The sequence below is a fragment of the Coenobita brevimanus genome, chromosome 72 (assembly GCF_032717465.1).
Source record: "Coenobita brevimanus isolate Jiangsu-jjx chromosome 72, ASM3271746v2, whole genome shotgun sequence".
In the NCBI taxonomy this organism is placed as follows: domain Eukaryota; kingdom Metazoa; phylum Arthropoda; class Malacostraca; order Decapoda; family Coenobitidae; genus Coenobita; species Coenobita brevimanus.
Genome location: NC_137025.1, coordinates 5,001 through 27,500, shown reverse-complemented (window position 1 = coordinate 27,500; position 22,500 = coordinate 5,001).

Genomic DNA, 22,500 nt, shown 5'->3' with positions numbered 1-22,500 from the left:
ATCATCATCATCATCATCAGACCGTTATCCCCACCCTGTTACCTCGTACAGAAATTATATCATCATTATCATCAACATCAACATAATTATCATCATCATCAGCAGCAGCATCTTTATCATCGTTACTATCATCATCATCATCATCATCATCAGGCCCTGACATTACCACTGGAGGATTAGGACCCCTCTCATCTTTCTCCACTCTGTTACATTGGTTATTAGCCTGTTCCTTCCCATATCGGTGGATCTGCGAGTTTCATCTATCTTGTTCCCTGTGTACCTCTTCCTCTCACTCCATCTCTGGCCTGCCATTCAGTTACGCTGCCTGTCCATCTGTTGCCTGATCTGTGGAAGATGTGACCAGAGTAGTGTGTATGAAGGTACCTGGAAACAAGCTCAGAATTACCAGATGCGGGAGCTTTAGGCCCCTTTGGTTAATCCCCTTGGTGTGGTGTGGTGTGGCGTGGTGTGGTGGGAGGGTTTTGTGGTGTACCGTGGTATAGGGGGAGGTTTTGTGGTGTAGCGTGGTATAGGGGGAGGCTGTGTGGTGTAGTGTGGTATGGAGGGGTTTCTGTGGTGTGGTGTGTGGAGGGTTGTGTGGTGTGGTGTGTGGAGGGTTGTGTGGTGTGGTGTGTGGAGGGTTGTGTGGTGTGGTGTGTGGAGGGTTGTGTGTTGTGGGGAGGGTTGTGTGATGTGGGGAGGGTTGTGTGGTGCGGTGTAGTGTGGTGTGGGAGGGTGGTTTTAAGTTTTGTGGTTTGGTGTGGTGTGGGAGGGTGATTTTATGTGGTGTGGTGGGGTGTTGGAGGATGATTTTTTATGGTGTGGTGTGATGTGGGAGGGTGTTTATGTGTGGTGTGGTATGGTGAGGGAGGAGGATTTCTTGTGGTGTGGTGTGGTGTAGGAGGAGGAGTTTTTGTGGTGTGGTTCGGAAGGGTGGTTATGTGTGGTGTGGTATGGTGTGGGAGGATGATTTTTCGTTGTGTGGTGTGGGAGGGTGGTTCTGTGTTGTGTGGGAGTGTGATTTCGTGTCATGTAATGTGAGAGACTGGTATGGTGTGGTGTGATATGGTGTGGTGGGGTAGTATGGTGTGGTGTGGTGTGGTGTGGGTGAGTGATTCAATGTGATTTAGTGTGTGGGGCTGGTAGAACGTGACTTGGCTTCAGTATAATCTCCAAAGCCTATATGAGTACAACACCTCTCATCCGAAAATTGTTAGTGAGAAGCAGACGGGCAGGGCCGGTCCTAGAGCTACTGTGATAAAATGTAGAAAATCATGTGTTGTATCCTTAAAATTAAAAGTGCATAATTCTGTGAGGTTAATTCTTCCATCTAAATAAAGGCCAAAATATATGTATTATTTCAGACACTCATATTCATCCACTTCCTAACGATACATAAAGCGACGATGATCAGTGACTTATGAAACCCTGTTATGTGATCTATGGGATTTAATAAGCCTTTCAGAATATTGCGTAAGTGTCTCGTAACTCTATGGGTAAAAGGTCCTAAATTCTTACCCTAATATTTATCCTTGAAATAAAACTATGAATGTGTGGAAATAATTCTGCCATTTGAATAACTATTGTATCATCAACAAATATATACATACACGAACATAAGCAAACACACACACACACACACACACACACACACACACACACACAATGCCCAGTCACCAAAACACGTAGTTAAACAGAAAGGAACGCGAGAGGTGACTCAGCCAATGACTTGAAAATCGTCGTCGTTGTCATCATCGTCGTCGTCTTCGTTGTACTAATCATCATCATCATCTTCCTCGTCATCATCATCATCATCAACATCTTCCTCGTCATCATCATCATCATCATCATCATGATCATCATCGTCATCATCATCAGCAGCAGCATGTCATCATCATCCCAGCACTGTTAAAAATGTGGTACAAAAGATATATCAGTATCATAACCTTTATCATCATATTCATCACCATCATCTAACCTTGTTTTAGAGTTTGCACGGAGTTACATCATCAGCATCAGCATCAACATCATTATCATCATCATCATCATCAATCATCATCATCATCATCAATCATCATCATCAATCATCATCATCAATCATCATCATCATCATCATCATCAATCATCATCATTATCATCATCGATCATCATCATCATCATCATCATCATCATCATTACCAGCTTGTGACACACCACTGCAGGATAAGGACCCCTCTCACCTTTCTCCACTCTGATCCATTGCCTGTTAACTTGTTCCTTCCGATATCGGTGGATCTGCGCGTATCATCTCTATCTTGTTTTCTGTGTACCTCTTCTTCTCACTCCATCTCTAGCCTGCCATTCAGTTACGCTGTCTGTCCCTCTGTTGTCTGTTCTATGGAAGACGTGACCTGAGTAGTGCTCGTGCAGTGATCTGGAAACCAAGAGACAAATATGTGTTTCGTCATCATAGCTACAGTATAGCCTGTTCACTCTAACTTGGCGTAAAATTGCAATCTCTTTCTTAAATAAAGTGCTGTGACAAAGGGTTAACACTAGAATATGGTGCTAGTCACGAAGAAGTGGTATGAAAAATATGCTTGGCCATAGTACTGCCTTATTCTGTTACTGAGCTATGGAAAATGAGCTGCAAACGGACGACTATCTTCGTCTATAAAAAATGAATGAGTATCATATAGTATAATCGTGTGTGTGTGTGTGTGTGTGTGTGTGTGTGTGTGTGTGTGTATTAATGGATGCCTTCATAAATGTGTCCATATGAGTATTCATAAATGTGTGTGCATCAGTGTGTGTACTCATCAGTGTGTGCATCAGTGTGTGTATACATCAGCGTCTGTGTGCATCAGTGTGTGCATACATTGCCGTGTGCGTGTATCAGTGTCTGAATGCATCAATGCGTGCGTGCATCCATGTGTGCGTGGATCACTGTGTACGTGCAACAATGGCTGCATGAATCAGTATGTGTATATTGAAACATATGTGGGTGCATCAATATATATGTACTACCATGTGCTTGCTTGCATCCAGGAGCATAAACTTTGTAAATATAGGTAAATTAAGTGCGCCTTCGTGCATTCCCTGTATGTATGTATGTATGCATGTATATATGTGTGTGTGCAGGTGTGTACATGTGTGCACGTGGGTGTGCGTCTGTGTATGTGTGTATTGTATTGGTGCGTTTTTTTGAACCCATGCCTGTGTACGTGAATGCACTTACAGCAGATTTATGAGTACAGAACTAAGGTTATTTTTGCCAGCACGTTCTCACCCTAAAATACAAGCCTCAGTAGTCACTTTATATTCAGGTTCTGATCTGTACTGCTGCGTGGACAGAGACAAGGGGGAAACAAGTCATGTCCACCAGTCTGATAGGCACGAGAATCCACAGGATGATACTCACTTATTTCACTGGTGCTGAGACGCCAGAACTGAGATGCTGCACGACCCCCTTCCCTCACACACTGCCCCCTTGTCTCATCAAACTGACGTGTATTACCTTTATTTTTTACTTGTCTTTGGCCTATGATACATCCTGGCTGTCAGTAAGATATCCTTGTGTCCTAATGTAATTACCTTAATGACTAAAAACAGCAAAATCCAATGCGTACCTCATGAGATTATGTCAACGCACCCTTTCCTTCCCATCTCCTTTACTCACTGATACCTTCTTCGTCTCACCGAAAAATACACTTGTTACCCATATTTTTTACATGTCTTTAGCTTATAACACTTCCTGGCTGCCACTAATATATCTTTGTGTCCTAGTTTAACCCCCTGAATGGCTAATAACAGCAAATTCCAACACGTATCCACAAGAAAGCGCCGACGTTCCCTCTCCCTCTCGTCGTCCGGCGGCCACTGACTGACAGAGGCAAGCAGCGAGTCCTACCAAGCTTAGAATCTTTGCTTAGCTACTCTTATAGAATCTTCGCTTAGCTACTCTTATAGAATCTTTGCTTAGCTACTCTTATAGAATCTTTGATAGCTACTCTTATCCCCCTACCCAAGCCCTGGGGGGCTTGGGTAGGGGGATAAGGAGAGGGGAGGGGTGGAGGAATGGGAGTATGGGGGGGTCAGGGTCTGAGGCGAGGGTGCTGGATATGAGGATGGCGGGTTATTACATGGCTGCCGTGATCTTGATAATGGGTGTAGGGGTGGTTTAGAGTCTTAAGTGAATTGCAGGGTGTGAACTAAGTAGTTGATTAATAAAAGGGTCAGTAATAAATAAACTATTGGTGCTTAAGTGAACCCTCAGCGAAACACGAAATGTTTCTCACTTGCCATGACGCGAGACTGGTGTGCATTGCTACGCTGTGAGTAACCAGACACTTAGGCGCCGCGGAGCTGGGCGGCACACGTCAACACTCCCACCTAACATTGGGGTAACTAAGGCGGTAACCGTTGGTATGGCGGCGAGTTGTGAATGTAGAGGTAGACGGCCTGGCGCCATGGGCTAAGCGAAGCAGATGTACACCCCAATACACCAAGAGCGACACTGAGGGTCGCTGACTGGGCATGGGGGTTTTAAATGGGTTGAGGCAGACAGGTAGACGCCGCATTGGGGGCGGGGCTTGCAATAAAGAAAATTCCCACAAAATAAAGGGGAGCCTTATGTAACTTCGACGAATCTTTATACCGTCCATTATCCTTTCGTTTTTTTCTCTCTCTCTCTTGTTCTTACGTTGCCTCATGTTAAAAGGTCCTTTTATTTCTTAATGGCGGTGGTCTAATATAAATTTCCATGTGGTTCTATATGTGGACACTCAGTGGATTGTGTTTTCCATTCTTTCCAGCTAATCTACAGTTTATCACATCTTTCCTGGCTTATTTCCCAGCGATATCTATACTGCATTCGGATTCTACACTAAGTTATTGGCTGCTTAATCAGTTGCTTTGTACTGTGATCGTATCGTATCTTTTATAAAAGCTCCAATAAGCTTGCATGCGTCGGCCTTAGTCACATGATAGCTCTCCACGCTGCTTGATCTCTGGCAGCCTCCCTATTCAGTTCCTTATCCCTGAGGTCACACTCTATGGCCTCGTCTCAGGTCTTTTTCGGTCTGCCTCTCGCAACCCTACCCCCGACGTTCACACTTCTTACTGTAGATCCATAATATCTGAATGTTTCTTGTCTGCTTCATACCATTTGTAGAGGTTCCCTGTACTGTGTATGTGTGTGTGTGTGTGTGTGTGTGTGTGTGTGTGTATGTGTTCTTACCTAATTGTATCTTTACAGGAATGAGTCAAGCTCGTACTGTGCCGTGTCTTAAACCATATTTACCGTACATATCCTTAAATTTGTGAATTGTTTTGCCACACACTATTTCATTCGGTAGTGCATTCCATTGATCAATTGCTCTGTTTGGGAAACTGAATTTCCTTACGTCTTCATCACCTCTCTTCTTATGCAGTTTTTTGCAGTGTCCTCTTGCTGATGCTTCCCCATATGTTAAGTAATCATTTATGTCTATTTTCTCCTTCCCTGATATGCATTTATATAACATTATGATGTCACCTCTTTTCCTTCTCTCCTGTAGTGTTGGTAGATTCAGTTTATTTAGTCTTTCTTCGTAGCTTAGATCCCGGTAAGAGTAATATACGGCTTGGATAGGTGGTTAGGAGGCTGATGAAGACGGTGAGGAGTGATAAAGTATAAGCAGACGAGACAACGTGGTTCAGAGGCTGATGAAGGCTATGAGAAGACCATGAATGATTTGAGAGGGTTGTCATTGTATAATCAGACTGGACGTGTGCGACTCCCTTTATGGTGTGTGTAATCAGCAGTAAAAAGCCTTGCACGAGGGAGGTCGGAAACTAAAAACATGCTCTTGACAAATTACGAATACGAGGAGTGTAATAGATAATAAACACCCTTGCACGAGAGGGAGGTAGGAGGCTTAAAAAACATACCATCGACAGATTACCAATATGACGAGTGTAATAGAAACCCATGTAACAGACACGAGTAAACACCCATGCCTGAGAGGTGGGGAGCTGTAAACATATATCAGTAATGTTACCAATTGGACGACTGTAATAGACAGTACACATCCTTAGTTGAGAGGAGGCGGAAAGCTTCAGAAACATTCCATTGACATATTAACCTTCATATTAAGCAAAGCACTGAGATATCTATTAACGCTTGCCATAAAAGACTGAACCTGAGTCTGTTATCTCGCAGCCACATACGAAAAGACATAAAACAAGGCATATCCAACGACATTCAGTACAGCAACGTCTCTTCAACCTCATTCTTACTTCCGACGACTTTATTCAACTTGGGCAACGTATCTGCTAATGAAACTTGGGCAGGATATCTGGTACACAAGGCTGTATCTACTGCCATCTTTCTAGTTCTAGTATTTTCCACGAAGCTCTTATACAATCGTCCAGAGAGAGCTAAATAAACAAAAAACATATGCTATACTGAGGAAGAGGCAATCGTAACTATAAAGGGCGGTATTCTTAAGCAGTCCACCCTCAGTCACACGAGAAGTGAAACATACAAACACAAAGTTTCAGTCACAGAAGGCACACACAAAATATATAAAATAGACGAAACACGAAGCGAGCACACACACACACACACACACACACACACACACACACACAAAACCATGCCCACCTCCTGTGGTATTTGACTTTGGAAGGACGGACCAACAATAGACCGTAATGCATAAATCAATTTATTTTAGCCCAATCTCAACTAACCTATCCATATTTGCTCGAAATGAACCCTGCCTAACCTCGAATGACCTAATTCAACCCAAATTAACCCAACTTAATCTAACTTAACCTCACCTAACCCAGTCTAATTGTATTTATCCTCACAATCTCCCCCAACCTCCTCATACCTAACCTAACCAATTCTGACGCAGCCTAACCGTATCTAACCTTACCTAATCCTACCCAGTCTCACTTAACCATACCATACCCGACCTAACCCAACCCAGTCAAGCCTAAAATGACCTAATTCAACCGAACCTAACCCAGCCTAACCCAACCAAATGAAACCCAACCCAAAACCTATCAAAACTGACGTATTCTAAAGCAATCTAACCTAATCCGTCTATATCTAGTCGAACTGAAGCCAACCCAACCAAAAATTACCTAATCAGACCAAACCCTGCCCAAAGTGACCTAACCTAACTTTCGATCGGCTATAAATTCGTAAGAATAATTTTTTGCTGCCTGAAAGTCTACGGATGTCACATTCCAAGTTTCGCCTGTTCTGTTTACATAAGTTTGTGTGTTTGTGTGTGTGTTTATTTAGGGGTGTCTGAGATGTGTACTACAGGGAAAAATTTACACTTTCTCTCTCTCTCTCTCTCTCTTTTCCCACAGAGCCAAGTATAGCCGAGAAACACCCAAAGCTTTTCCGCTAGACAAGAACAGAGCATCATTATTTTTTCTCTGCTCAGCTGTTGTGCCGGTCATGGCATGTCGTGGCTTTCTTAAGGGTTATATCAAGACCTGCCACTTCAAGCAGACCCTCTTAACTAAATAAAATCGTCTGGAAATAGCTAGAATAATAAAATGTCAGGGAATAAGAGGGTTATTACTTAGACAATATTTTCAGCTCTGGAAAGAAGTAAACACATGACACCATAGCCTAAGTACGGGTCACTGAGCATAAAAGGGCACTGGAGTTGAGGTGTGTGTGTGTGTGTGTGTGTGTGTGTGTGTGTGTGTGTGTGTGTGTGTGAAAGTGTAGTTGTGTAACAGTACTATACAGCCAGACACAAAAACTTCACCCAATATTTCACCTCATCTCTTCTACTTTTTACTTCCCTCTGTTGCCTAATATTCCTAAGCTGGGAGAGGCTTCGTATGCTTCTCCCCCCAATCATTCCCTCTGATACAATACAGGAAAGTGACGGATTTCCCCCCACCCCCCCTCTCTCTCTCTCTCTCTCTCTCTCTCTCTCTCTCTAAGTGTTAAGTGGGAGCAGCAGAATACCAGGCAGAACTTTTATGTCTCTTAAGTGTACCTCGTTTCATTGTTGTTGTTGTTGTGATATTTGCCTCACAACATGGTGAGGACACGGGCAAACATAGAGCCCGTCAGAGAAGTGGCATAGAGTAGCTCTAAAACGAGAGCATAGCGGTGACAGAAACTGCAAGACGAAGCAGCAAGGCAGGACAAGATCAGGCGTGGCTCAGTAGTTACGAGAGCAGTCTGGTGGCAATGTAGTTGACGAGGGCAGCACGTGGTGGATCAAACCCGATGCCCTCACGGATGGCGGCTTCCTCAGATGGAGAGAGGGAGTTGGAGATGTATGCCTCACGGATCTTCTGATACAAAGTCTGGTAGACGAGAGGCAGTGTATCTTCGTCGTTGATCGGATCCGTGAGGCAGAAGAGTAGCTCTTCCAGGTCCGCATCCGTGCGGGCATCGAGATCACGAGTCCCTGAGAGTGGTGGAAGGAGGGCCTTGATCCGGCGAGCAACGGAGGAGGGGTCGCTCTTGGTCTTTCCCCCTTTCTTCTTTTGTTTCTTCCTCTTCTCCTTAGGTGGAGGGGGAGAAGAAGAGAGAGCGATGGCGGCAGGCGGTGGTGAAGGTGGAAGAGGCTCCTCCACTTCGTCAGGAGCAGATGGAGAGGGCACGGAGGAGGGCTCCGCTGCGTCCAGATGTACTAGAGGGACGGGGGACGAGACACGCTCCTCCTCAGCTCCTGACGAAGGAAGGTGGACCTCCACGACAGTCTCCCCATGCTCAATATCCATGGCCTGTGAATGTTCCGGGTCGGTGATTGAAGGTTCAATGGTGGTGGCGCCAGTCGTCCGGTTGAGAGGGGCATCCAAACACAGCCGTTTTCGCTGTGTCGTGCGAGGTGGTGGTGGCTGCTGTCGCCGGGCCTGACGCTCCTGACGAGGGGGGAGACGAGGATCGCGGGTGAAGCTTCGGGGAATAGCAAGGCGTGGAAGGCCGTTCTCCTCAAAGATCTGAGGAAGGAGAACAGCCAGAACCGCCTTGCTACCCCCACTAAAAGCCTCAGCCGTCGCGATACACATCGCAACGAGTGTGTTTGTGTTGCCAGCACTTTCAGGACCCTTTGGCTGGCGTCTCTGGGCAGGGTGACGCCGCCGTGCACGGGCAGAGCCCTGCACAGCAACACCACCCGGCCCAGTGACGTCCTTAGCCTCGGGACCCTTGGAAGCCTGTACAACACGAAACTCCACCGTCTCTCCCTCGGCAAGTGAGCGCTGGAAATGCCGTGGATTTGGTGCAACGATCCCAGAAGCGTGCACGAAAACATCAGCGCCAGTGTCCCGGCGTTTGATGAAACCGTAACACGATCTCACGTTGAACCAATTCACGGTTCCCTGGATGGAAGTGGCTCCTGGCGGCACGGATCTGCTGTTTGGTGCCCCCTCAATGGGTCGCAGGCACGAGCAGAGTCGTTGGAAGTCTCGGGCATAGTGACGACTGGCCAGGCCAAGCTATGCAAGAGGAGTGCTCGTTTCATTCACTGTCCTAGAATTCGAGGATTGAGGGTGTGCGGTGTGGCTAATGTGGTACACAACCCTTTCACTACGAGTACTGTAATCTTATTCGTGCAATCTCCAGACGATTTTATCCAGCTTAAAGGGGATTTGTCGAACTGGAGGGGTTATATCTAGCCTTCATTAACCCCTTCGCCACTAAGGGTCTTTTCCAAGTTTAAAATCGTCTTGAGAGAGAGAGAGACAGACAGACAGAGACAGAGACAGACAGAGAGACAGAAATAGACAGACAGAATTAAAATAAAACTGTGTCATCGGACTGAAGGAGTTAACCAGTTTCTATGACCAACGCCAGACGATTTTATTCAGCCGAGGGACAATTTATTTTTTATTTTTTTAAGCATGGAAGAAGGAACTGCGGCTAAACGGTGGAAAACTATCTCTTATAAACTTTTTTTTTCCTTTTCCGTGATAACATATTTAACCCTTTCAATTCGGCGGGGTATTTTTTTATGCATTCGTGCTGGAGAGTAGATTTGACAAGTAACCAAGGAGACTCATTTCTATCTCTTAACTGAGGCCCACTGAATTTCACGCAACCACGACTTAGCATTCTCTTTGTGGGAGTGGTCTGGTTCCGTCAGATGAAAACAAACAGACTATAATAACAAGAATAAACTTAAAAAAAAGAATGGACATCACCGGGATTCAAGGCATTAACCCGGGAAGATTTCACTCAGTAGCGGGAAATTCTCACGTGTAGTAACAACGTGACCGAATCTGGCACCTCCCCCGACTCCCAGATACGATAGGATCACGTCTTTTCCGTTTTATTCTCGCTGGGCAGAAGAGAGCGAGGTGGAGGGGTGCTGTCAGGTGAACCCGTCTGACCTACGCTGAATACGTGGTTAGAAAGTCTCCATTAACCCCTTCTATATGCAAGCGTTTTTCAGTGTCGGTATATCGACCAGAAAGTCTCTATTAATCCCATCTATATGCAAACGTTATTCGGTATCTGTAAATTTGTTAGAAGGCCCCCATTAATCCTTTCTATGGTGGTTGGGGTTGGTTGGTTGGTGTTGGTGGGTGGTTGGGGTTGGTTGGTTGGTGTTGGTTGGTGGTTGATGTTGGTTGGTTGGTGTTGGTTGGTGGTTGGGTTTGGTTGGTTGGTGTTGGTTGGTGGTTGGGGTTGGTTGGTTGGTGTTGGTTGGTGGTTGGGGTTGGATGGTTCGTGTTGGTTGGTGGTTGGGGTTGGTTGGTTGGGGTTGGTTGGTTGGTGTTGGTTGGTGGTTGGGGTTGGTTGGTTGGTGTTGGTTGGTGGTTGGGGTTGGTTGGTTGGTGTTGGTTTGTGGTTGGTGTTGGTTGGTTGGTGTTGGTTGGTGGTTGGGGTTGGTTGGTTGGGGTTGGTTGGTGGTTGGGGTTGGTTGGTTGGTGTTGGTTGGTGGTTGGGGTTGTTTGGTTGGTGTTGGTTGGTGGTTGGGGTTGGTTGGTGGTTGGGGTTGGTTGGTGGTTGGGGTTGGTTGGTTGGTGTTGGTTGGTGGTTGGGGTTGGTTGGTTGGTGTTGGTTGTTGGTTGGGGTTGGTTGGTTGGTGTTGGTTGGTGGTTGGGGTTGGTTGGTTGGTGTTGGTTGGTGGTTGGGGTTGGTTGGTTGGTGTTGGTTGGTGGTTGGGGTTGGTCGGTTGGTGTTGGTTGGTGGTTGGGGTTTGTTGGTTGGTGTTGGTTGGTGGTTGGTGTTGGTTGGTTGGTGTTGGTTGGTTGGTGTTGGTTGGTGGTTGGGGTTGGTTGGTTGGTGTTGGTTGGTGGTTGTTGTTGGTTGGTTGGTGTTGGTTGGTGGTTGGGGTTGGTTGGTTGGTGTTGGTTGGTGGTTGGGGTTTGTTGGTTGGTGTTGGTTGGTGGTTGGGGTTTGTTGGTTGGTGTTGGTTGGTGGTTGGGGTTGGTTGGTTGGTGTTGGTTGGTTGGTGTTAGTTGGTGGTTGGGGTTGGTTGGTTGGTGTTGGTTGGTGGTTGTTGTTGGTTGGTTGGTGTTGGTTGGTGGTTGGGGTTGGTTGGTTGGTGTTGGTTGGTGGTTGGGGTTGGTTGGTTGGTGTTGGTTGGTGGTTGGAGTTGGTTGGTTGGTGTTGGTTGGTGGTTGGGGTTGGTTGGTTGGTGTTGGTTGGTGGTTGGTGTTGGTTGGTTGGTGTTGGTTGGTGGTTGGTGTTGGTTGGTTGGTGTTGGTTGGTGGTTGGGGTTGGTTGGTTGGTGTTGGTTGGTGGTTGGGATTGGTTGGTTTGTGTTGGTTGGTGGTTGGAGTTGGTTGGTTGGTGTTGGTTGGTGGTTGGGGTTGGTTGGTTGGTGTTGGTTGGTGGTTGGGGTTGGTTAGTTGGTGTTGGTTGGTTGGTGTTGCTTGATGTTAGTTGGTTGGTGTTGGTTGGTGGTTGGTGTTGGTTGGTTGGTGTTGGTTGGTGGTTGGTGTTGGTTGGTTGGTGTTGGTTGGTGGTTGGTGTTGGTTGGTGGTTGGTGTTGGTTGGTGGTTGGTGTTGGTTGGTTGGTGTTGGTTGGTTGGTTGGTGTTGGTTGGTTGGTGTTGGTTAGTGGTTGGTTGGTGTTGGTTGGTTGGTGTTGGTTGGTTGGTGTTGGTTGGTGGTTGGTGTTGGTTGGTTGGTGTTGGTTGGTGGTTAGTGTTGGTTGGTTGGTGTTGGTTGGTGGTTGGGGATGGTTGGTTGGGGTTGGTTGGTGGTTGGGGTTGGTTGGTTGGTGGTTGGTGTTGGTTGGTTGGTGTTGGTTGGTGGTTGGTGTTGGTTGGTTGGTGTTGGTTGGTGGTTAGGGTTGGTTGGTTGGTGTTGGTTGGTGGTTGGGGGTGGTTGGTTGGTGTTGGTTGGTGGTTGGGGTTGGTTGGTTGGTGTTGGTTGGTGGTTGGGGTTGGTTGGTGGTTGGGGTTGGTTGGTTGGTGTTGGTTGGTGGTTGGGGTTGGTTGGTTGGTGTTGGTTGGTGGTTGGGGTTTGTTGGTTGGTGTTGGTTGGTGGTTGGGGTTGGTTGGTTGGTGTTGGTTGGTGGTTGGGGTTGGTTTTTTGGTGTTGGTTGGTGGTTGGGGTTGGTTGGTTGGTGTTGGTTGGTGGTTGGGGTTGGTTGGTTGGTGTTGGTTGGTTGGTGTTGGTTGGTGGTTGGGGTTGGTTGGTTGGTGTTGGTTGGTGGTTGGGGTTGGTTGGTTGGTGTTGGTTGGTGGTTGGGGTTGGTTGGGTGGTGTTGGTTGGTGGTTGGGGTTGGTTGGGTGGTGTTGGTTGGTGGTTGGGGTTGGTTGGTTGGTGTTGGTTGGTGGTTGGGGTTGGTTGGTGGTTGGTGTTGGTTGGTTGGTGTTGGTTGGTGGTTGGTGTTGGTTGGTGGTTGGTGTTGGTTGGTGGTTGGTGTTGGTTGGTGGTTGGTGTTGGTTGGTGGTTGGTGTTGGTTGGTGGTTGGTGTTGGTTGGTTGGTGTTGGTTGGTGGTTGGTGTTGGTTGGTTGGTGTTGGTTGGTGGTTGGGGTTGGTTGGTTGGTGTTGGTTGGTGGTTGGGGTTGGTTGGTTGGTGTTGGTTGGTGGTTGGGGTTGGTTGGTTGGTGTTGGTTGTTGGTTGGGGTTTGTTGGTTGGTGTTGGTTGGTTGGTGTTGGTTGGTGGTTGGGGTTGGTTGGTTGGTGTTGGTTGGTGGTTGTTATTGGTTGGTTGGTGTTGGTTGGTGGTTGGGGTTGGTTGGTTGGTGTTGGTTGGTGGTTGGGGTTGGTTGGTTGGTGTTGGTTGGTGGTTGGGGTTGGTTGGTTGGTGTTGGTTGGTGGTTGGGGTTGGTTGGTTGGTGTTGGTTGGTGGTTGGTGTTGGTTGGTTGGTGTTGGTTGGTGGTTGGGGTTGGTTGGTTGGTGTTGGTTGGTGGTTGGGGTTGGTTGGTTGGTGTTGGTTGGTGGTTGGGATTGGTTGGTTTGTATTGGTTGGTGGTTGGTGTTGGTTGGTTGGTGTTGGTTGGTTGGTGTTGGTTGGTTGGTGTTGGTTGGTGGTTGGGGTTGGTTGGTTGGTGTTGGTTGGTGGTTGGGGTTGGTTGGTTGGGGTTGGTTGGTGGTTGGTGTTGGTTGGTGGTTGGGGTTGGTTGGTTGGTGTTGGTTGGTGGTTGGGGTTGGTTGGTTGGTGTTGGTTGGTGGTTGGTGTTGATTGGTTGGTGTTGGTGTTGGTTGGTTGGTGTTGGTTGGTGGTTGGTGTTGGTTGGTGGTTGGTGTTGGTTGGTTGGTTGGTTTTTGGTGGTTGGTGGTTGTTGGTTGGTTGGTGTTGGTTGGGGTTGGTTGGTTGGTGGTTGGTGTTGGTTGGTTGGTGTTGGTTGGTGGTTGGTGTTGGTTGGTTGGTGTTGGTTGGTGGTTAGGGTTGGTTGGTTGGTGTTGGTTGGTGGTTGGGGGTGGTTGGTTGGTGTTGGTTGGTGGTTGGGGTTGGTTGGTTGGTGTTGGTTGGCGGTTGGGGTTGGTTGGTTGGTGTTGGTTGGTGGTTGGGGTTGGTTGGTTGGTTGGTGTTGGTTGGTGGTTGGGGTTTGTTGGTTGGTGTTGGTTGGTGGTTGGGGTTGGTTGGTTGGTGTTGGTTGGTGGTTGGGGTTGGTTGGTTGGTGTTGGTTGGTGGTTAGGGTTGGTTGGTTGGTGTTGGTTGGTGGTTGGGGTTGGTTGGTTGGTGTTGGTTGGTGGTTGGGGTTGGTTGGTTGGTGTTAGTTGGTGTTGGTTGGTGGTTGGGGTTGGTTGGTTGGGGTTGATTGGTGGTTGGGGTTGGTTGGTTGGTGTTGGTTGGTGGTTGGGGTTGGTTGGGTGGTGTTTGTTGGTGGTTGGGGTTGGTTGGTTGGTGTTGGTTGGTGGTTGGGGTTGGTTGGTTGGTGTTGGTTGGTGGTTGGTGTTGGTTGGTGGTTGGTGTTGGTTGGTGGTTGGTGTTGGTTGGTTGGTGTTGGTTGGTGGTTGGTGTTGGTTGGTTGGTGTTGGTTGGTGGTTGGGGTTGGTTGGTTGGTGTTGGTTGGTGGTTGGGGTTGGTTGGTTGGTGATGGTTGGTGGTTGGGGTTGGTTGGTTGGTGTTGGTTGGTGGTTGGGGTTGGTTGGTTGGTGTTGGTTGGTGGTTGGGGTTGGTTGGTTGGTGTTGGTTGGTGGTTGGGGTTGGTTGGTTGGGGTTGGTTGGTTGGGGTTGGTTGGTTGGTGTTGGTTGGTTGGTTGGTGTTGGTTGGTGGTTGGGGTTGTTTGGTTGGAGTTGGTTGGTGGTTGGGGTTGGTTGGTTGGTGTTGGTTGGTGGTTGGGGTTGGTTGGTTGGGGTTGGTTGGTGGTTGGTGTTGGTTGGTTGGTATTGGTTGGTGGTTGGGGTTGGTTGGTTGGTGTTGTTTGGTGGTTGGGCTTGGTTGGTTGGTGTTGGTTTGTGGTTGGGGTTGGTTGGTTGGTGTTGGTTGGTGGTTGGGGTTGGTTGGTTGGTGTTGGTTGGTTGGTTGATGTTGGTTGGTGGTTGGGGTTGGTTGGTTGGTGTTGGTTGGTGGTTGGGGTTGGTTGGTTGGTGTTGGTTGGTGGTTGGGGTTGGTTGGTGTTGGTTGGAGGTTGGGGTTGGTTGGTGGTTGGGGTTGGTTGGTGGTTGGGGTTGGTTGGTGGTTGGGGTTGGTTGGTTGATGTTGGTTGGTTGGTGTTGGTTAGTGGTTGGTGTTGGTTGGTGTTGGTTGGTGGTTGGTGTTGGTTGGTTGGTGTTGGTTGGTGGTTGGTGTTGGTTGGTGGTTGGTGTTGGTTGGTTGTTGTTGATTGGTGGTTGGTGTTGGATGGTTGGTGTTGGTTGGTGGTTGGGGTTGGTTGGTTGGTGTTGGTTGGTGGTTGGGGTAGGTTGGTTGGTGTTGGTTGGTGGTTGGGGTTGGTTGGTTGGTGTTGGTTGGTGGTTGTTGTAGGTTGGTTGGTGTTGGTTGGTGGTTGTTGTTGGTTGATTGGTGTTGGTTGGTGGTTGGTGTTGGTTGGTTGGTGTTGGTTGGTGGTTGGTGTTGGTTGGTTGGTGTTGGTTGGTGGTTGGTGTTGGTTGGTTGGTGTTGGTTGGTGGTTGGTGTTGGTTGGTTGGTGTTGGTTGGTGGTTGGGGTTGGTTGGTTGGTGTTGGTTGGTGGTTGGGGTTGGTTGGTTGGTGTTGGTTGGTGGTTGGGATTGTTTGGTTGGTGTTGGTTGGTGGTTGGGGTTGGTTGGTTGGTGTTGGTTGGTGGTTGGGGTTGGTTGGTTGGTGTTGGTTGGTTGGTGTTGCTTGATGGTTGGGGTTGGTTGGTTGGTGTTGCTTGGTTGGTGTTGGTTGGTGGTTGGGGTTGGTTGGTTGGTGTTGGTTGGTGGTTGGTGTTGGTTGGTTGGTGTTGGTTGGTGGTTGGGGTTGGTTGGTTGGTGTTGGTTGGTGGTTGGTGTTGGTTGGTTGGTGTTGGTTGGTTGGTGTTGGTTGGTGGTTGAGGTTGGTTGGTTGGTGTTGGTTGGTGGTTGGGGTTGGTTGGTTGGTGTTGGTTGGTGGTTGGGGTTTGTTGGTTGGGGTTGGTTGTTGGTTGAGGTTGGTTGGTTGGTGTTGGTTGGTGGTTGGTGTTGGTTGGTGGTTGGGGTTAATTGGTTGGTGTTGGTTGGTGGTTGGGGTTGGTTGGTTGGTGTTGGTTGGTTGGTGTTGGTTGGTGGTTGGGGTTGGTTGGTTGGTGTTGGTTGGTGGTTGGGGTTGGTTGGTTGGTGTTGGTTGGTGGTTGGGGTTGGTTGGTTGGTGTTATTTGGTGGTTGGGGTTGGTTGGTTGGTGTTGGTTGGTGGTTGGGGTTGGTCGGTTGGTGTTGGTTGATCGGTTGGTGTTGATTGGTGGTTGGGGTTGGTCGGTTGGTGTTGGTTGGTGGTTGGTGTTGGTTGGAGGTTGGTGTTGGTTGGTGGTTGGTGTTGGTTGGTGGTTGGTGTTGGTTGGTGGTTGGGGTTGGTTGGTGGTTGGTGTTGGTTGGTTGGTGTTGGTTGGTGGTTGGTGTTGGTTGGTGGTTGGTGTTGGTTGGTTGGTGTTGGTTGGTGGTTGGTGTTGGTTGGTTGGTGTTGGTTGGTGGTTGGGGTTGGTTGGTTGGTGTTGGTTGGTGGTTGGGGTTGGTTGGTTGGTGTTGGTTGGTGGTTGGGGTTGGTTTGTTGGTGTTGGTTGGTTGTTTGGGTTGGTTGGTTGGTGTTAGTTGGTGGTTGGGGTTGGTTGGTTGGTGTTGGTTGGTGGTTGGGGTTGGTTGGTTGGTGTTGGTTGGTGGTTGGGGTTGGTTGGTGGTTGGGGTTGGTTGGTTGGTGTTGGTTGGTGGTTGGTGTTGGTTGGTTGGTGTTGGTTGGTGGGTGGGGTTGGTTGGTTGGGGTTGGTTGGTTGGGGTTGGTTGGTAGTTGGGGTTGGTTTGTTGGTTTTGGTTTGTGGTTGGTGTTGGTTGATGTTGGGTGGTTGGTTTTGGTTGGTGGTTGGGGTTGGTTGGTTGGTGTTGGTTGGTGGTTGGGGTGGGTTGGTTGGTTTTGATTGGTGGTTGGGGTTGGTTGGTTGGTGTTGGTTGGTGGTTGGGGTTGGTTGGTTGGTGTTGGTTGGTGGTTGGGGTTGGTTGGTTGGTGTTGGTTGGTGGTTGGGGTTGGTTGGTTGGTGTTGGTTGGTGGTTGGGGTTGGTTGGTTGTTGGTTGGGGTTGGTTGGTTGGTGTTGGTTGGTTGGTGTTGGTTGGTGGTTGGGGTAAGTTGGTTGGTGTTGGTTGGTGGTTGGGGTTGGTTGGTTGGTGTTGGTTGGTGGTTGGGGTTGGTTGGTTGGTGTTGGTTGGTGGTTGGGGTTGGTTGGTTGGTGTTGGTTGGTGGTTGGGGTTGTTTGGTTTGTGTTGGTTAGTGGTTGGGGTTGGTTGATGGTGGGTGGGGTTGGTTGGTTGGTGTTGGTTGGTGGTTGGGGTTGGTTGGTTGGTGTTGGTTGGTGGTTGGGGTTGGTTGGTTGGTGTTGGTTGGTGGTTGGGGTTGGTTGGTTGTGTTGGTTGGTGGTTGGGGTAAGTTGGTTGGTGTTGGTTGGTGGTTGGGGTTGGTTGGTTGGTGTTGGTTGGTGTTTGGGGTTGGTTGGTTGGTGTTGGTTGGTGGGTGGGGTTGGTTGGTTGGTGTTGGTTGGTGGTTTGGGTTGGTTGGTTGGTGTTGGTTGGTGGTTGGTGTTGGTTAGTGTTGCTTGGTGGTTGGGGTTGGTTGGCTGGTGGTTGGGGTTGGTTGGTTGGTGTTGGTTGGTTGGTTGGTTGGTGTTGGTTGGTTGGTGTTGGTTGGTTGGTGTTGGTTGGTTGGTGTTGGTTGGTTGGTGTTGGTTGGTTGGTGTTAGTTGGTGGTTGGTGTTGGTTGGTTGGTGTTGGTTGGTGGTTGGGGTTGGTTGGTTGGTGGTTGGTGTTGGTTGGTTGGTGTTGGTTGGTGGTTGGAGTAAGTTGGTTGGTGTTGGTTGGTGGTTGGGGTTGGTTGATTGGTGTTTTTGGTGGTTGGGATATGTTGGTTGGTGTTGGTTGGAGGTTGGGGTTGGTTGGTTGGTGTTGGTTGGTGGTTTGGGTGGGTTGGTTTATGTTGGCTGGTGGTTGGGGTTGGTTGGTTGGTGTTGGTTGGTGAGTGTGGTTGGTTGGTTGGTGTTGGTTGGTGGTTGGGGTTGGTTGGTTGGTGTTGGTTGGTGGTTGGTGTTGGTTGATGGTTGGTGTTGGTTGATGGTTGGTGTTGGTTGGTTGGTGTTGGTTGGTGGTTGGTGTTGGTTGGTTGGTGTTGGTTGGTGGTTGGAATTGGTTGGTTGGTGTTGGTTGGTGTTTAGGGTTGGTTGGTTGGTGTTGGTTGGTGGTTGGGGTTGGTTGGTTGGTGTTGGTTGGTTGGTGTTGGTTGGTGGTTGGGGTTGGTTGGTTGGTGTTGGTTGGTGGTTGGGGTTGGTTGGTTGGTGTTGTTTGGTGGTTGGGGTTGGTTGGTTGGTGTTGGTTGGTGGTTGGGATTCGTTGGTTGGTGTTGGTTGGTGGTTGGGGTTGGATGGTTCGTGTTGGTTGGTGGTTGGGGTTGGTTGGTTTGCGTTCGTTGGTGGTTGGGGTTGGTTGGTGTTGGTGGTTGGTGGTTGGGGTTGGTTGGTTGGTGTTGGTTGGTGGTTGGGGTTGGTTGGTTGGTGTTGGTTGGTGGTTGGGGTTGGTTGGTTGGTGTTGGTTGGTGGTTGGGGTTGGTTGGTTGGTGTTGGTTGGTGGTTGGGGTTGGTTGGTTGGTGTTGGTTGGTGGTTGGGGTTGGTTGGTTGGTGTTGTTTGGTGGTTGGGGTTGGTTGGTTGGTGTTGATTGGTGGTTGGGATTGGTTGGTTGGTGTTGGTTGGTGAGTGGGGCTGGATGGTTCGTGTTGGTTGGTGGTTGGGGTTGGTTGGTTGGTGTTGGTTGGTGGTTGGGGTTGGTTGGTTGGTGTTGGTTGGTGGTTGTTGTTGGTTGGTGTTGGTTGGTGGTTGTTGTTGGTTGGTGGTTGTTGTTGGTTGGTTGGTGTTGGTTGGTTTGTTTTGGTTGGTGGTTGGGGTTGGTTGGTTGGTGTTGGTTGGTGGTTGGGGTTGGTTGGTTGGTGTTGGTTGTTGGTTGGTGTTGGTTGGTGGTTGGTGTTGGTTGGTTGGTGTTGGTTGGTGGTTGGGGTTGGTTGGTTGGTGTTGGTTGGTGGTTGGGGTTGGTTGGTTGGTGTTGGTTGGTTGGTGGTTGGGGTTGTTTGGTTGGCGTTGGTTGGTGGTTGGTGTTGGTTGGTGGTTAGGGTTGGTTGGTTGGTGTTGGTTGGTGGTTGGGTTGGTTGGTTGGTGTTGGTTGGTGGTTGGGGTTGGTTGGTTGGTGTTGGTTGGTGGTTGGGGTTGGTTGGTTGGTGTTGGTTGGTGGTTGGTGTTGGTTGGTTGGTGTTGGTTGGTGGTTGGGGTTGGTTGGTTGGTGTTGGTCTGTGGTTGGGGTTGGTTGGTTGGTTGGTGTTGGTTGGTGGTTGGGGTTGGTTGGTTGGTGTTGGTTGGTGGTTGGGGTTGGTTGGTTGGTGTTGGTTGGTTGGTGTTGGTTGGTGGTTGGGGTTGGTTGGTTGGTGTTGGTTGGTGGTTGGGGTTGGTTGGTTTGTGTTGGTTGGTGGTTGGGGTTGGTTGGTTGGTGTTGGTTGGTGGTTGGGGTTGGTTGGTTGGTGTTAGTTGGTGGTTGGGGTTGGTTGGTTGGTGTTGGTTCGTGGTTGGGGTTGATCGGTTGGTATTGGTTGGTGGTTGGGGTTGGTTGGTTGGTGTTGATTGGTGGTTGGGGTTGGTTGGTTGGTGTTGGTTGGTGGTTGGGGTTGGTTGGTTGGTGTTGTTTGGTGGTTGGGGTTGGTTGGTTGGTGTTTTTGGTGGTTGGGGTTGGTTGGTTTTTGTTGGTTGGTGGTTGGGGTTGGTTGGTTTTTGTTGGTTGGTGGTTGGGGTTGGTTGGTGGTTGGGGTTGGTTGGTTGGTGTTGGTTGGTGGTTGTGGTTGGTCGGTTGGTGTTGGTTGGTGGTTGGGGTTAGTCGGTTGGGGTTGGTTGGTGGTTGGGGTTGGTCGGTTGGTGTTGGTTGGTGGTTGGGGTTGGTTGGTTGGTGTTGGTTGGTTGGTTGGGGTTGGTTGGTGTTTGGTTGGTTGGTTGGTTGGTTGGTTGGGGTTGGTTGGTTGGGGTTGGTTGGTTGGTTGGGGTTGGTTGGTTGGGGTTGGTTGGTTGGGGTTGGTTGGTTGGGGTTGGTTGGTTGGGGTTGGTTGGTGTTTGGGGTTGGTTGGTTGGTGTTGGTTGGTGGTTGGGGTTGGTTGGTTGGTGTTGGTTGGTGGTTGGGGTTGGTTGGTTGGTGTTGGTTGGTGGTTGGGGTTGGTTGGTTGGGGTTGGTTGGTTGGTTGGTGTTGGTTGGTGGTTGGGGTTGGTTGGTTGGTGTTGTTTGGTGGTTGGGGTTGGTTGGTTGGTGTTGGTTGGTGGTTGGGGTTGGTTGGTTGGTGTTGGTTGGTGGTTGGTGTTGGTTGGTGGTTGGTTTTGGTTGGTGGTTGGTGTAGGTTGGTTGGTGTTGGTTGGTGGTTGGGGTTGGTTGGTTGGTGTTGGTTGGTGGTTGGGGTTGGTTGGTTGGTTGGTGTTGGTTGGTGGTTGGTGTTGGTTGGTTGGTGTTGGTTGGTTGTTGGTGTTGGTTGGTTGGTGTTGGTTGGTGGTTGGTGTTGGTTGGTTGGTGTTGGTTGGTGGTTGGGGTTGGTTGGTGTTGGTTGGTGGTTGGGGTTGGTTGGTGTTGGTTGGTGGTTGGGGTTGGTTGGTGTTGGTTGGTGGTTGGTGTTGGTTGGTTGGTGTTGGTTGGTGGTTGGGGTTGGTTGGTTGGTGTTGGTTGGTGGTTGGGGTTGGTTGGTTGGGGTTGGTTGGTGGTTGGGGTTGGTTGGTGGTTGGGGTTGGTTGGTGGTTGGTGTTGGTTGGTTGGTGTTGGTTGGTGGTTGGTGTTGGTTGGTTGGTGTTGGTTGGTTGGTGTTGGTTGGTTGGTGTTGGTTGGTGGTTGGGGTTGGTTGGTTGGTGTTGGTTGGTGGTTAGGGTTGGTTGGTTGGTGTTGGTTGGTGGTTGGTGTTGGTTGGTGGTTGGGGTTGGTTGGTTGGTGTTGGTTGGTGGTTGGGGTTGGTTGGTTGGTGTTGGTTGGTGGTTGGGGTTGGTTGGTTGGGGTTGGTTGGTTGGTGTTGGTTGGTGGTTGGGGTTGATTGATTGGTGCTGGTTTGTGGTTGGTGTTGGTTGGTTGGTGTTGGTTGGTTGGTGTTGGTTGGTTGGTGTTGGTTGGTTGGTGTTGGTTGGTTGGTGTTGGTTGGTTGGTGTTGGTTGGTGGTTGGTGTTGGTTGGTGGTTGGTGTTGGTTGGTGGTTGGTGTTGGTTTGTGGTTGGTGTTGGTTGGTGGTTGGTGTTGGTTTGTGGTTGGTGTTGGTTGGTTGGTGTTGGTTGGTGGTTGGTGTTGGTTGGTGGTTGGTGTTGGTTGGTTGGTGTTGGTTGGTTGGTGTTGGTTGGTTGGTGTTGGTTGGTTGGTGTTGGTTGGTTGGTGTTGGTTGGTTGGTGTTGGTTGGTTGGTGTTGGTTGGTTGGTGTTGGTTGGTGGTTGGTGTTGGTTGGTGGTTGGTGTTGGTTGGTGGTTGGTGTTGGTTGGTGGTTGGTGTTGGTTGGTGGTTGGTGTTGGTTGGTGGTTGGTGTTGGTTGGTGGTTGGTGTTGGTTGGTGGTTGGTGTTGGTTGGTGGTTGGTGTTGGTTGGTTGGTTGGTGTTGGTTGGTGGTTGGTGTTGGTTGGTGGTTGGTGTTGGTTGGTGGTTGGTGTTGGTTGGTGGTTGGTGTTGGTTGGTGGTTGGTGTTGGTTGGTGGTTGGTGTTGGTTGGTGGTTGGTGTTGGTTGGTTGGTGTTGGTTGGTGGTTGGGGTTGGTTGGTTGGTGTTGGTTGGTGGTTGGGGTTGGTTGGTTGGTGTTGGTTGGTGGTTGGGATTGTTTGGTTGGTGTTGGTTGGTGGTTAGGGTTGGTTGGTGGTTGGGGTTGGTTGGTTGGTGTTGGTTGGTGGTTGGGGTTGGTTGGTTGGTGTTGGTTGGTGGTTGGGGTTGGTTGGTTGGTGTTGGTTGGTGGTTTGTTGTTGTTTGGTTGGTGTTGGTTGGTTGGGCTTGGTTGGTGGTTAGGGTTGGTTGGTTGGTGTTGGTTGGTGGTTGGGGTTGGTTGGTTGGTGTCGGTTGGTGGTTGGGGTTGGTCGGTTGGTGCTGGTTGGTTGGTGGGGTTAGTCGGTTGGTGTTGGTTGGTGGTTGGGGTTGGTCGGTTGGTGTTGGTTTGTTGTTGGGATTGGTGGGTTGGTGTTGGTTGGTGGTTGATGTTGGTCGGTTGGTGTTGGTTGGTGGGTTGGTGTTGGTTGGTGGTTGATGTTGGTCGGTTGGTGTTGGTTGGTGGTTGGGGTTGGTTGGTTGGTGTTGGTTGGTGGTTGGGGTTGGTTGGTTGGTGTTGGTTGGTGGTTGGGGTTGGTTGGTTGGTGTTGGTTGGTGGTTGGGGTTGGTTGGTTGGTGTTGGTTGGTGGTTGGGGTTGGTTCGTCGGTGTTGGTTGGTGGTTGGGGTTGGTTCGTCGGTGTTGGTTGGTGGTTGGGGTTGGTTGGTTGGTGTTGGTTGGTTGGTGGTTGGTGTTG